Genomic DNA, 16,740 nt, shown 5'->3' with positions numbered 1-16,740 from the left:
TAGGGGAGGGGCGTTGTGCTCTGGGTCCAATAGGGGAGAGGCGTTGTGCTGTGGGTCCAATAGGGGAGGGGCGTTTGTGCTGTGGGTCCAATAGGGGAGAGGCGTTGTGCTGTGGGTCCAATAGGGGAGGGGCGTTGTGCTGTGGGTCCAATAGGGGAGAGGCGTTGTGCTGTGGGTCCAATAGGGGAGAGGCGTTGTGCTGTGGGTCCAATAGGGGAGAGGCGTTGTGCTGTGGGTCCAATAGGGGAGGGGCGTTGTGCTGTGGGTCCAATAGGGGAGGGGCGTTGTGCTGTGGGTCCAATAGGGGAGAGGCGTTGTGCTGTGGGTCCAATAGGGGAGAGGCGTTGTGCTGTGGGTCCAATAGGGAGGGGCGTTGTGCTGTGGGTCCAATAGGGGAGGGGCGTGTGCTGTGGGTCCAATAGGGGAGAGGCGTTGTGCTGTGGGTCCAATAGGGGAGAGGCGTTGTGCTGTGGGTCCAATAGGAGAGAGGCGTTGTGCTGTGGGACCAATAGGGGAGAGGCGTTGTGCTGTGGGTCCAATAGGGGAGAGGCGTTGTGCTGTGGGTCCAATAGGGGAGAGGCGTTGTGCTGTGGGTCCAATAGGGGAGAGGCGTTGTGCTGTGGGTCCAATAGGAGAGAGGCGTTGTGCTGTGGGTCCAATAGGGGAGAGGCGTTGTGCTGTGGGTCCAATAGGGGAGAGGCGTTGTGCTGTGGGTCCAATAGGGGAGGGGCGTTGTGCTGTGGGTCCAATAGGGAGGGGCGTTGTGCTGTGGGTCCAATAGGGGAGGGGCGTTGTGCTGTGGGTCCAATAGGGGAGAGGCGTTGTGCTGTGGGTCCAATAGGGGAGAGGCGTTGTGCTGTGGGTCCAATAGGGGAGAGGCGTTGTGCTGTGGGTCCAATAGGGGAGAGGCGTTGTGCTGTGGGTCCAATAGGGGAGGGGCGTTGTGCTGTGGGTCCAATAGGGGAGGGGCGTTGTGCTGTGGGTCCAATAGGGGAGGGGCGTTGTGCTGTGGGTCCAATAGGGGAGGGGTGTTGTGCTGTGGGTCCAATAGGGGAGAGGCGTTGTGCTGTGGGTCAAATAGGGGAGAGGCGTTGTGCTGTGGGTCCAATAGGGGAGGGGCGTTGTGCTGTGGGTCCAATAGGGGAGAGGCGTTGTGCTGTGGGTCCAATAGGGGAGGGGCGTTGTGCTGTGGGTCCAATAGGGGAGAGGCGTTGTGCTGTGGGTCCAATAGGGGAGAGGCGTTGTGCTGTGGGTCCAATAGGGGAGAGGCGTTGTGCTGTGGGTCCAATAGGGGAGAGGCGTTGTGCTGTGGGTCCAATAGGGGAGAGGCGTTGTGCTGTGGGTCCAATAGGGGAGGGGCGTTGTGCTCTGGGTCCAATAGGAGAGAGGCGTTGTGCTGTGGGTCCAATAGGGGAGAGGCGTTGTGCTGTGGGTCCAATAGGGGAGGGGCGTTGTGCTCTGGGTCCAATAGGAGAGAGGCGTTGTGCTGTGGGTCCAATAGGGGAGAGGCGTTGTGCTGTGGGTCCAATAGGGGAGGGGCGTTGTGCTCTGGGTCCAATAGGGGAGGGGCGTTGTGCCGTGAGGTGTGGCTTTATCTGGTTTGCTGTTTATTTAAAGCAATATGAGATGGAAGGAAGTTCCATGCAATAATGGCTCCATATAATACTGTATGTTTTCTTCAATTTGTTCTGGATCTGGGGACTGTGAAAAGACCCCAGAGGGGCACGTCTGGTGGGGGAAGTGTGTGTGTCAGAGCTGTGTGTAAGTTGATTGTGAAAACAATCTGGGATTTAAATACTGATTGGCCACTGCAGACGTTTCCTGGACTAAACCGTTTCCTGGACTTAACCGTGATATATTGGCCATATACCACCCCCCCCCCCCTCATGCCTTGTGTCTTAAATCACAGCAGTCAAACGAATTAAAATACATGTGGATGGAACTGGTGAGTTTAAATAACAAGGTGAAATACATGTGGATGGAACTGGTGAGTTTAAATAACAAGGTGAATTACATGTGGATGGAACTGGTGAGTTTAAATAACAAGGTGAAATACATGTGGATGGAACTGGTGAGTTTAAATAACAAGGTGAATTACATGTGGATGGAACTGGTGAGTTTAAATAACAAGGTGAATTACATGTGGATGGAACTGGTGAGTTTAAATAACAAGGTGAATTACATGTGGATGGAAACTGGTGAGTTTAAATAACAAGGTGAATTACATGTGGATGGAAACTGGTGAGTTTAAATAACTTTTTTGGTTTATTCCACTTGTTTTTGGCCAATGTAAACATGTAAACATGTAAACATGTAAACATGTAAACAATGTAAACAATGTAAACAATGTGAACATGTAAACAATGTAAACAATGTAAACATGTAAAGAATGTGAACATGTAAACAATGTGAACATGTAAACAATGTAAACAATGTAAACATTGTGAACATGTAAACAATGTAAACAATGTAAACATGTAAAGAATGTGAACATGTAAACAATGTGAACATGTAAACAATGTAAACATGTAAACAATGTAAACAATGTAAACAATGTGAACATGTAAACAATGTAAACATGTAAACAATGTAAACGATGTAAACAATGTGAACATGTAAACAATGTGAACATGTAAACATGTAAACAATGTAAACATGTAAACAATGTAAACATGTAAACATGTAAACAATGTAAACATGTAAACATGTAAACAATGTAAACAATGTGAACATGTAAACAATGTAAACAATGTGAACATGTAAACAATGTAAACATGTAAACATGTAAACAATTTAAGCATGTAAACAATGTAAACAATGTAAACAATGTAAACATGTAAACATGTAAACAATGTAAACAATGTAAACATGTAAACAATGTAAACATGTAAACAATGTAAACAATGTAAACATGTAAACAATGTAAACATGTAAACATGTAAACAATGTAAACATGTAAACAATGTAAACAATGTAAACAATGTGAACATGTAAACAATGTAAACATGTAAACAATGTAAACAATGTAAACAATGTGAACATGTAAACAATGTGAACATGTAAACAATGTAAACATGTAAACAATGTAAACATGTAAACAATGTAAACATATAAACAATGTAAACATGTTTCCCCATGACAATAAAGACCCTCGAACAGCAGCTAGTTATAGTAACCATAACAAACACGGTATAGCTAGTTATAGTAACCATAACAAACACGTTATAGCTAGTTATAGTAACCATAACAAACACGCTATAGCTAGTTATAGTAACCATAACAAACACGGTAACTAGTTATAGTAACCATAACAACCACGTTATAGCTAGTTATAGTAACATAACAAACACAGTAACTAGTTATAGTAACCATAACAAACACGCTATAGCTAGTTATAGTAACCATAACAACCACGTTATAGCTAGTTATAGTAACATAACAAACACAGTAACTAGTTATAGTAACCATAACAAACACGTTATAGCTAGTTATAGTAACCATAACAAACACGGCAGCTAGTTATAGTAACCATAACAAACACGGTAACTAGTTATAGTAACCATAACAAACACGGCAGCTAGTTATAGTAACCATAACAAACACGGTAACTAGTTATAGTAACCATAACAAACACGCCAGCTAGTTATAGTAACCATAACAAACACGGCAGCTAGTTATAGTAACCATAACAAACACGTTATAGCTAGTTATAGTAACCATAACAAACACGTTATAGCTAGTTATAGTAACCATAACAAACACGTTATAGCTAGTTATAGTAACCATAACAAACACATTATAGCTAGTTATAGTAACCATAACAAACACGTTATAGCTAGTTATAGTAACCATAACAAACACGTTATAGCTAGTTATAGTAACCATAACAAACACGTTATAGCTAGTTATAGTAACCATAACAAACACGTTATAGCTAGTTATAGTAACCATAACAAACACGGTAACTAGTTATAGTAACCATAACAAACACGGCAGCTAGTTATAGTAACCATAACAAACACGTTATAGCTAGTTATAGTAACCATAACAAGCACGGTGTAGCTAGTTATAGTAACCATAACAAACACGGTAACTAGTTATAGTAACCATAACAAACACGGCAGCTAGTTATAGTAACCATAACAAACACGTTATAGCTAGTTATAGTAACCATAACAAACATTGCAGCTAGTTATAGTAACCATAACAAACACGTTATAGCTAGTTATAGTAACCATAACAAACACATTATAGCTAGTTATAGTAACCATAACAAACACGGTAGCTAGTTATAGTAACCATAACAAACACGGCAGCTAGTTATAGTAACCATAACAAACATGGCAGCTAGTTATAGTAACCATAACAAACACGTTATAGCTAGTTGTAGTAACCATAACAAACACGGTAGCTAGTTATAGTAACCATAACAAACACGCTATAGCTAGTTATAGTAACCATAACAAACACGTTATAGCTAGTTATAGTAACCATAACAAACACGTTATAACTAGTTATAGTAACCATAACAAACACGGTAGCTAGTTATAGTAACCATAACAAACACGTTATAGCTAGTTATAGTAACCATAACAAACACGCTATAGCTAGTTATAGTAACCATAACAAACACGTTATAGCTAGTTATAGTAACCATAACAAACATTGCAGCTAGTTATAGTAACCATAACAAACACGTTATAGCTAGTTATAGTAACCATAACAAACACAGTAGCTAGTTATAGTAACCATAACAAACACGGTAACTAGTTATAGTAACCATAACAAACACGTTATAGCTAGTTATAGTAACCATAACAAACATGGCAGCTAGTTATAGTAACCATAACAAACACGGTATAGCTAGTTATAGTAACCATAACAAACACGGTAACTAGTTATAGTAACATAACAAACACGGTAACTAGTTATAGTAACCATAACAAACACGGTAACTAGTTATAGTAACATAACAAACACGGTAACTAGTTATAGTAACCATAACAAACACGGCAGCTAGTTATAGTAACCATAACAAACACGTTATAGCTAGTTATAGTAACCATAACAAACACGGCAGCTAGTTATACTAACCATAACAAACACGGCACCTAGTTATACTAACCATAACAAACACGGCAGCTAGTTATAGTAACCATAACAAACACGTTATAGCTAGTTATAGTAACCATAACAAACACGTTATAGCTAGTTAAGCTAATCCAACTAGCTTGTTAGCTGCTAGAAATCATGGACTTCTATGAGGTGTTTTTACAGGGACGTACATTGGAAACAACCAAGACAGGACAAAGAGAAACGGAGTCAACAAAAAACGGACATGCTAAACTACCTGCAGTTATTAAAGACAGCTTGCAAAGGCATTTAGCATTAGCGGCTAACGTTAGTAACCTGCTGTTATTAAAGGCATTTAGCATTAGTGGCTAACGTCAGTTACCTGCTGTTATTAAAGGCATTTAGCATTAGCGGCTAACGTTAGTTACCTGACGTTGTTAAAGGCAGCTTGTAAAGGCATTTAGCATTAGTGGCTAACGTCAGTTACCTGCTGTTTTTAAAGGCATTTAGCATTAGCGGCTAACGTTAGTTACCTGACGTTGTTAAAGGCAGCTTGTAAAGGCATTTAGCATTAGCGGCTAACGATAGTTACCTGCAGTTGTAAAGGTATTTAGCATTAGCGGCTAACGTTAGTTACCTGCTGTTGAAAAGGTATCTAGCATTAGCGGCTAACGTCAGTTACCTGCCGTTATTAAAGGCAGCTTGTAAAGGTATTTAGCATTAGCAGCTAACGTGAGTTACCTGCTGTTATTAAAGACAGCTTGTAAAGGTATCTAGCATTAGCGGCTAACGTTACAGCTAAACCGGGTTTAACTCATGTTGTGGATCTTTCCCTATTTGTACTTTGGGGATGTAAAATCGCTTCCAAGTTCAAAAGGCCATTTAAAAAAAGATGCCCAGGTTTCTTCTTACCGACGCAGTTGATCAGTTTGTGCCGCCAGGTATCGAGTTCCCGCTTGAATCCGTTCCTTTCTACGGTGCATTTGGAGCTGCGGCACCGGGCAGCCATTCTGTCTGCCTCCTCCTTTCACCCTGCTCGGTCTCTCTTTGCGTCACCAGGAGTCAATCTCCGCTCATCACGACTGACCTCTCTCTCTCTCTCTCTCTCTCTCTCTCTCTCTCTCTCTGTCTCTCTCTCTCTCTCTCTCCCTGTCTCTCCCTGTCTCTTTCTCTCTCTGTCTCTCCCTGTCTCTTTCTCTCTCTGTTTCTCTCTCCCTCTCTCTTGTATTTACAATGGTGTGTGTTCTTCACTGGTTGCCCTTTTCTTGTGGCAACAGGTCACAAATATTGCTGCTGTGATGGCACTCTCATTTACATTGCGCCCTGGCCAAGATAACGCGAAGCAGTTCGACACATACAACAACACAGAGTTACACATGGAGTAAAACAAACATACAGTCAATAATACAGTATAAACAAGTCTATATATGATGTGAGCAAATGAGGTGAGATAAGGGAGGTAAAGGTAAAAAAGGCCATGGTGGCAAAGTAAATACAATATAGCTGTAACGATATTCTTCGCCCTCCTCTGACGAGGAGTCAGAAATGTCGGACCAATGCGCAGCGTGGTATGTGTTCATGATGTTTATTGACTGAACACTGAAAATACAAAATAACAACATGAACTAAACGAAAACCGAAACAGTCCTGAAAGGTGCAGAAAACACTAGACAGAAAAAAAATAACCCATAAAACACAGGTGGGAAAAGGCTGCCTAAATATGATTCTCAATCAGAGACAACGAACGACAGCTGCCTCTGATTGAGAACCATACCAGGCCAAACACATAAACACAGGTGGGAAAAGGCTGCCTAAATATGATTCTCAATCAGAGACACCGAACGACAGCTGCCTCTGATTGAGAACCATACCAGGCCAAACACATAAACACAGGTGGGAAAAGGCTGCCTAAATATGATTCTCAATCAGAGACACCGAACGACAGCTGCCTCTGATTGAGAACCATACCAGGCCAAACACATAAACACAGGTGGGAAAAGGATGCCTAAATATGATTCTCAATCAGAGACACCGAACGACAGCTGCCTCTGATTGAGAACCATACCAGGCCAAACACACAAACACAGGTGGGAAAAGGCTGCCTAAATATGATTCTCAATCAGAGACACCGAACGACAGCTGCCTCTGATTGAGAACCATACCAGGCCAAACACACAAACACAGGTGGGAAAAGGCTGCCTAAATATGATTCTCAATCAGAGACACCGAACGACAGCTGCCTCTGATTGAGAACCATACCAGGCCAAACACATAAACACAGGTGGGAAAAGGCTGCCTAAATATGATTCTCAATCAGAGACACCGAACGACAGCTGCCTCTGATTGAGAACCATACCAGGCCAAACACATAAACACAGGTGGGAAAAGGCTGCCTAAATATGATTCTCAATCAGAGACACCGAACGACAGCTGCCTCTGATTGAGAACCATACCAGGCCAAACACACAAACACAAATGGGAAAAGGCTGCCTAAATATGATTCTCAATCAGAGACACCGAACGACAGCTGCCTCTGATTGAGAACCATACCAGGCCAAACACACAAACACAGGTGGGAAAAGGCTGCCTAAATATGATTCTCAATCAGAGACACCGAACGACAGCTGCCTCTGATTGAGAACCATACCAGGCCAAACACATAAACACAGGTGGGAAAAGGCTGCCTAAATATGATTCTCAATCAGAGACACCGAACGACAGCTGCCTCTGATTGAGAACCATACCAGGCCAAACACGTAGAAAATATAACATAGAACATAGACAACCCACCCCAACTCACGCCCTGATCAAACTAAAACAAAGACATAACAAAGGAACTAAGGTCAGAACGTGACAGTCCGCGGTGCCAGAGCCGCCACCGCGGACAGACGCCAACCCCCCCCCACCTCCCCAAAGGTGCAGGCTCCGGCCGCAAAACCTGAACCTATAGGGGAGGGTCTGGGTTGGCGTCTGTCCGCGGTGGCGGCTCTGGCGTGGGACGTGGACCCCACACCACCATAGTCCTACTCCGCTTCTTTACCCGCCTCCTTGGCGCCTTTAGACCCTTGCCGCCGACCTCGGACTGGGGACCCTAGCAGCGGGCCCCGAATGGACGGGAGATTCCGGCACCACCGGACAGACGGGCGGCTCTGGCAGCTCAGGACAGACGGGCGGCTCTGGCAGCTCAGGACAGGAGGGAGACTCTGGCAGCTCAGGACAGACGGGAGACTCTGGCAGCTCAGGACAGACGGGAGACTCTGGCAGCTCAGGACAGACGGGCGGCTCTGGCCGCTCAGGACCGACGGGCGGCTCTGGCAGCTCAGGACAGACGGGAGACTCTGGCAACTCAGGACAGATGGGCGGCTCTGGCAGCTCAGGACAGACGGGAGACTCTGGCAGCTCAGGACAGACGGGAGACTCTGGCAGCTCAGGACAGACGGGTGGCTCTGGCAGCTCCTGACTGACGGGCGGCTCTGGCAGCTCCTGACTGACGGGCGGCTCTGACAGCTCAGGACAGACGGGCGGCTCTGACAGCTCAGGACAGACGGGCGGCTCTGGCAGCTCCTGACTGACGGGCGGCTCTGACAGCTCAGGACAGACGGGCGGCTCTGACAGTCCAGGACAGACGGGCGGCTCTGACAGCTCAGGACAGACAGGCAGCTCAGGACAGACGGGCGGCTCTGGCAACTCCTGACTGACGGGCGGCTCTGGCAGCTCAGGACAGACGGGCAGCTCAGGACAGACAGGCGGCTCTGGCAGCTCCTGACTGACGGGCGGCTCTGGAAGCTCAGGACAGACGGGCGGCTCTGGCAGCTCAGGACAGACGGGAGACTCTGGCAGCTCAGGACAGATGGGCAGCTCTGGCAGCTCCTGACAGACGGACGGACCTGGCAGCTCAGGACAGACGGGCGGACCTGGCAACTCAGGACAGACAGGCGGACCTGGCAGCTCAGGACAGACGGGCGGACCTGGAGGGAGAAGACAGAGAGACAGCCTGGTGCGTGGGGCTGCCACAGGACCCACCAGGCTGGGGAGACCTACAGGAGGCCTGGTGCTTGGAGGAGGCACAGGTTGAACCGGGCTGTGAGTGAGCACTGGAGATCTGGTGCCTACCACTCACACCTCTCCCTTAGGCTCAATACCCACATTCGCACGGGCGGAGCGCAGGCATAGAACGCACTGCACCCTCCCAGCGCCCCGGAGACACAACACGCAGCGCCAGTGCAGGATACCCTGGACCGTAAGGCATACCGGAGACCAAACACGCTGGGCTGGCACAACACGCCCTGGCTGGATGCCCACTCTCGCTTGGCACTTGCGAGGGGCTGGCCTATAGCCCACCGGGCTGTGAGCGCGTACTGGCGACACCGGGCTGTGAGCGCGTACTGGCGACACCGGGCTGTGAGCGCGTCTATACCAAATAAAATAAATACTTATTTTCCACCATAATTTGTATATAGTCTATACCATCTACTGCATCTTGTATATAGTCTATACCATCTACTGCATCTTGTATATAGTCTATACCATCTACTGCATCTTGTATATAGTCTATACCATCTACTGCATCTTGTATATAGTCTATACCATCTACTGCATCTTGTATATAGTCTATACCATCTACTGCATCTTGTATATAGTCTATACCATCTACTGCATCTTGTATATAGTCTATACCATCTACTGCATCTTGTATATAGTCTATACCATCTATTGCATCTTGTATATAGTCTATACCATCTACTGCATCTTGTATATAGTCTATACCATCTATTGCATCTTGTATATAGTCTATACCATCTACTGCATCTTGTATATAGTCTATACCATCTACTGCATCTTGTATATAGTCTATACCATCTACTGCATCTTGTATATAGTCTATACCATCTACTGCATCTTGTATATAGTCTATACCATCTACTGCATCTTGTATATAGTCTATACCATCTACTGCATCTTGTATATAGTCTATACCATCTACTGCATCTTGTATATAGTCTATACCATCTACTGCATCTTGTATATAGTCTATACCATCTACTGCATCTTGTATATAGTCTATACCATCTACTGCATCTTGTATACAGTCTATACCATCTACTGCATCTTGTATATAGTCTATACCATCTACTGCATCTTGTATATAGTCTATACCATCTACTGCATCTTGTATATAGTATATACCATCTACTGCATCTTGTATATAGTCTATACCATCTACTGCATCTTGTATACAGTCTATACCATCTACTGCATCTTGTATATAGTCTATACCATCTACTGCATCTTGTATATAGTCTATACCATCTACTGCATCTTGTATATAGTCTATACCATCTACTGCATCTTGTATATAGTCTATACCATCTACTGCATCTTGTATATAGTCTATACCATCTACTGCATCTTGTATATAGTCTATACCATCTACTGCATCTTGTATATAGTCTATACCATCTATTGCATCTTGTATATAGTCTATACCATCTACTGCATCTTGTATATAGTCTATACCATCTATTGCATCTTGTATATAGTATATATCATCTATTGCATCTTGTATATAGTCTATACCATCTATTGCATCTTGTATATAGTCTATACCATCTACTGCATCTTGTATATAGTCTATACCATCTACTGCATCTTGTATATAGTATATACCATCTACTGCATCTTGTATATAGTCTATACCATCTACTGCATCTTGTATATAGTCTATACCATCTACTGCATCTTGTATATAGTCTATACCATCTACTGCATCTTGTATATAGTCTATACCATCTACTGCATCTTGTATATAGTCTATACCATCTACTGCATCTTGTATATAGTCTATACCATCTACTGCATCTTGTATATAGTATATATCATCTACTGCATCTTGTATATAGTCTATACCATCTACTGCATCTTGTATATAGTCTATACCATCTACTGCATCTTGTATATAGTCTATACCATCTACTGCATCTTGTATATAGTCTATACCATCTACTGCATCTTGTATATAGTCTATACCATCTACTGCATCTTGTATACAGTCTATACCATCTACTGCATCTTGTATATAGTCTATACCATCTACTGCATCTTGTATATAGTCTATACCATCTACTGCATCTTGTATATAGTATATACCATCTACTGCATCTTGTATATAGTCTATACCATCTACTGCATCTTGTATACAGTCTATACCATCTACTGCATCTTGTATATAGTCTATACCATCTACTGCATCTTGTATATAGTCTATACCATCTACTGCATCTTGTATATAGTCTATACCATCTACTGCATCTTGTATATAGTCTATACCATCTACTGCATCTTGTATATAGTCTATACCATCTACTGCATCTTGTATATAGTCTATACCATCTACTGCATCTTGTATATAGTCTATACCATCTATTGCATCTTGTATATAGTCTATACCATCTACTGCATCTTGTATATAGTCTATACCATCTATTGCATCTTGTATATAGTATATATCATCTATTGCATCTTGTATATAGTCTATACCATCTATTGCATCTTGTATATAGTCTATACCATCTACTGCATCTTGTATATAGTCTATACCATCTACTGCATCTTGTATATAGTCTATACCATCTATTGCATCTTGTATATAGTATATATCATCTATTGCATCTTGTATATAGTCTATACCATCTACTGCATCTTGTATACAGTCTATACCATCTACTGCAGCTTGTATATAGTCTATTCCATCTACTGCATCTTGTATATAGTCTATACCATCTACTGCATCTTGTATATAGTGTTTACCATCTACTACATCTTGTATATAGTCTATACCATCTACTGCATCTTGTATATAGTCTATACCATCTATTGCATCTTGTATGTAGTCTATACTATCTACTGCATCTTGTTTATAGTCTATACCATCTACTGCATCTTGATGTGGAGGTAAAACCAGGCCCTGCATGTCCCCAGGCACCCTCATTTGTTGACTTCTGTGATCGAAAAAGCCTTGGTTTCATGCATGTCAACATCAGAAGCCTCCTCCCTAAGTTTGTCTTACTCACTGCTTTAGCACACTCTGCTAACCCTGATGTCCTTGCTGTGTCTGAATCCTGGCTCAGGAAGGCCACCAAAAATTCAGAGATCTCCATACCCAACTATAACATCTTCCGTCAAGATAGAACTGCCAAAGGGGGAGGAGTTGCAGTTTACTGCAGAGATAGCCTGCAAAGTAATGTCATACTTTCCAGGTCCATACCCAAACAGTTCGAACTACTAATTTTGAAAATTACTCTCTCCAGAAATAAGTCTCTCACGGTTGCCGCCTGCTACCGACCCCCCTCAGCTCCCAGCTGTGCCCTGGACACCATTTGTGAATTGATCGCCCCCCATCTAGCTTCAGAGTTTGTTCTGTTGGGTGACCTAAACTGGGATATGCTTAACACCCCGCCAGTCCTACAATCTAAGCTAGATGCCCTCAATCTCACACAAATCATCAAGGAACCCACCAGGTACAACCCTAACTCTGTAAACAAGGGCACCCTCATAGACGTCATCCTGACCAACTGGCCCTCCAAATACACCTCCGCTGTCTTCAACCAGGATCTCAGCGATCACTGCCTCATTGCCTGTATCCGCTACGGAGCCGCAGTCAAACGACCACCCCTCATCACTGTCAAACGCTCCCTAAAACACTTCTGTGAGCAGGCCTTTCTAATCGACCTGGCCCGGGTATCCTGGAAGGACATTGACCTCATCCTGTCAGTTGAGGATGCCTGGTCATTCTTTAAAAGTAACTTCCTCACCATTTTAGATAAGCATGCTCCGTTCAAAAAATGCAGAACTAAGAACAGATACAGCCCTTGGTTCACCCCGGACCTGACTGCCCTCGACCAGCACAAAAACATCCTGTGGCGGACTGCAATAGCATCGAATAGTCCCCGTGATATGCAACTGTTCAGGGAAGTCCGGAACCAATACACGCAGTCAGTCAGGAAAGCTAAGGCCAGCTTCTTCAGGCAGAAGTTTGCATCCTGTAGCTCCAACTCCAAAAAGTTCTGGGACACTGTGAAGTCCATGGAGAACAAGAGCACCTCCTCCCAGCTGCCCACTGCACTGAGGCTAGGTAACACGGTCACCACTGATAAATCCATGATTATCGAAAACTTCAATAAGCATTTCTCAACGGCTGGCCATGCCTTCCGCCTGGCTACTTCAACCTCGGCCAACAGCTCCGCCCCCCCCGCAGCTCCTCGCCCAAGCCTCTCCAGGTTCTCCTTTACCCAAATCCAGATAGCAGATGTTCTGAAAGAGCTGCAAAACCTGGACCCGTACAAATCAGCTGGGCTTGACAATCTGGACCCTCTATTTCTGAAACTATCTGCCACCATTGTCGCAACCCCTATTACCAGCCTGTTCAACCTCTCTTTCATCTCGTCTGAGATCCCCAAGGATTGGAAAGCTGCCGCAGTCATCCCCCTCTTCAAAGGGGGAGACACCCTGGACCCAAACTGTTACAGACCTATATCCATCCTGCCCTGCCTATCTAAGGTCTTCGAAAGCCAAGTCAACAAACAGGTCACTGACCATCTCGAATCCCACCGCACCTTCTCCGCTGTACAATCTGGTTTCCGAGCCGGTCATGGGTGCACCTCAGCCACACTCAAGGTACTCAACGATATCATAACCGCCATCGATAAAAGACAGTACTGTGCAGCCGTCTTCATCGACCTTGCCAAGGTTTTCGACTCTGTCAATCACCATTTTCTTATCGGCAGACTCAGGAGCCTCGGTTTTTCGGATGACTGCCTTGCCTGGTTCACCAATTACTTTGCAGACAGAGTTCAGTGTGTCAAATCGGAGGGCATGCTGTCCGGTCCTCTGGCATCTCTATGGGGGTGCCACAGGGTTCAATTCTCGGGCCGACTCTTTTCTGTGTATATCAATGATGTTGCTCTTGCTGCGGGCGATTCCCTGATCCACCTCTACGCAGACGACACCATTCTATATACTTTCGGCCCGTCTTTGGACACTGTGCTATCTAACCTCCAAACAAGCTTCAATGCCATACAACACTCCTTCCGTGGCCTCCAACTGGTCTTAAACGCTAGTAAAACCAAATGCATGCTTTTCAACCGGTCGCTGCCTGCACCTGCATGCCCGACTAGCATCACCACCCTGGATGGTTCCGACCTAGAATATGTGGACGTCTATAAGTACCTAGGTGTCTGGCTAGACTGCAAACTCTCCTTCCAGACTCATATCAAACATCTCCAATCGAAAATCAAATCAAGAGTCGGCTTTCTATTCCGCAACAAAGCCTCCTTCACTCACGCCGCCAAGCTTACCCTAGTAAAACTGACTATCCTACCGATCCTCGACTTCGGCGATGTCATCTACAAAATGGCTTCCAACACTCTACTCAGCAAACTGGATGCAGTCTATCACAGTGCCATCCATTTTGTCACTAAAGCACCTTATACCACCCACCACTGCGACTTGTATGCTCTAGTCGGCTGGCCCTCGCTACATATTCGTCGCCAGACCCACTGGCTCCAGGTCATCTACAAGTCCATGCTAGGTAAAGCTCCGCCTTATCTCAGCTCACTGGTCACGATGGCAACACCCATCCGTAGCACGCGCTCCAGCAGGTGTATCTCACTGATCATCCCTAAAGCCAACACCTCATTTGGCCGCCTTTCGTTCCAGTACTCTGCTGCCTGTGACTGGAACGAATTGCAAAAATCGCTGAAGTTGGAGACTTTTATCTCCCTCACCAACTTCAAACATCAGCTATCTGAGCAGCTAACCGATCGCTGCAGCTGTACATAGTCTATTGGTAAATAGCCCACCCTTTTCACCTACCTCATCCCCATACTGTTTTTATTTATTTACTTTTCTGCTCTTCTGCACACCAATATCTCTACCAGTGCATGTCCATCTGATCATTCATCACTCCAGTGTTAATCTGCAAAATTGTAATTATTTGCCTACCTCCTCATGCCTTTTGCACACATTGTATATAGACCCCCCCTTTGTTTTCTACTGTGTTATTGACTTGTTAATTGTTTACTCCATGTGTAACTCTTTGTTGTCTGCTCACACTGCTATGCTTTATCTTGGCCAGGTCGCAGTTGCAAATGAGAACTTGTTCTCAACTAGCCTACCTGGTTAAATAAAGGTGTTCTCAACTAGCCTACCTGGTTAAATAAAGGTGTTCTCAACTAGCCTACCTGGTTAAATAAAGGTGTTCTCAACTAGCCTACCTGGTTAAATAAAGGTGTTCTCAACTAGCCTACCTGGTTAAATAAAGGTGTTCTCAACTAGCCTACCTGGTTAAATAAAGGTGTTCTCAACTAGCCTACCTGGTTAAATAAAGGTGTTCTCAACTAGCCTACCTGGTTAAATAAAGGTGTTCTCAACTAGCCTACCTGGTTAAATAAAAATAAATAAAATAAAATACATAATAATCTACTGCATCTTGTATATAGTCTATTCCATCTACTGCATCTTGTATACAGTCTATACCATCTACTGCATCTTGTATATAGTCTATACCAGCTACTGCATCTTGTATATAGTCTATACCAGCTACTGCATCTTGTACACAGTCTATACCATCTATTGCATCTTGTATATAGTCTATTCCATCTATTGCATCTTGTATACAGTCTATTCCATCTACTGCATCTTGTATACAGTCTATACCATCTACTGCATCTTGTATATAGTCTATACCAGCTACTGCATCTTGTATATAGTCTATACCATCTACTGCATCTTGTATATAGTCTATACCATCTACTGCATCTTGTATATAGTCTATACCAGCTACTGCATCTTGTATATAGTCTATACCATCTACTGCATCTTGTATATAGTCTATACCATCTACTGCATCTTGTATATAGTCTATACCATCTATTGCATCTTGTATATAGTCTATACCATCTACTGCATCTTGTATATAGTCTATACCATCTATTGCATCTTGTATATAGTCTATACCATCTACTGCATCTTGTATATAGTCTATACCATCTACTGCATCTTGTATATAGTCTATACCATCTATTGCATCTTGTATATAGTCTATACCATCTACTGCATCTTGTATATAGTCTATACCATCTATTGCATCTTGTATATAGTCTATACCATCTATTGCATCTTGTACACAGTATATACCATCTACTGCATCTTGTATACAGTCTATACCATCTATTGCATCTTGTATATAGTCTATACCATCTACTGCATCTTGTACACAGTATATACCAGCTACTGCATCTTGTATACAGTCTATACCATCTATTGCATCTTATATATAGTCTATACCATCTACTGCATCTTGTACACAGTATATACCATCTATTGCATCTTGTATATAGTCTATACCATCTACTGCATCTTGTTTATAGTCTATACCATCTACTGCATCTTGTACACAGTATATACCATCTATTGCATCTTGTATATAGTCTATACCATCTACTGCATCTTGTATACAGTATATACCATCTATTGCATTTTGTATATAGTCTATACCATCTACTGCATCTTGTATATAGTCTATACCATCTACTGCATCTTGTATATAGTCTATACCATCTATTGCATCTTGTATATAGTCTATACCATCTACTGCATCTTGTATATAGT

The 16,740-nt window shown here is 43.5% G+C and overlaps 1 protein-coding gene across 2 annotated transcripts in view; it reads right to left on the bottom strand.

The window, feature by feature from the left end:
• LOC116360060 (uncharacterized) overlaps positions 1-6,194 on the bottom strand; it is a 64,355-nt gene extending 58,161 nt beyond the window's left edge. For both annotated transcript variants that reach the window (XM_031814559.1, XM_031814558.1), the window contains exon 1: positions 5,986-6,194. The gene's annotated coding sequence lies outside the window, so the exon portion shown is untranslated. The remainder of the gene's footprint in view (positions 1-5,985) is intronic.
• Between the last annotated feature and the right edge of the window lie 10,546 nt (positions 6,195-16,740).

Source organism: Oncorhynchus kisutch, unplaced genomic scaffold (genome assembly GCF_002021735.2).
Source record: "Oncorhynchus kisutch isolate 150728-3 unplaced genomic scaffold, Okis_V2 Okis07a-Okis12b_hom, whole genome shotgun sequence".
NCBI lineage: Eukaryota > Metazoa > Chordata > Actinopteri > Salmoniformes > Salmonidae > Oncorhynchus > Oncorhynchus kisutch.
Note: the sequence above shows the minus strand (reverse complement) of the source record. Positions and strands in the feature narration are given on the sequence as shown.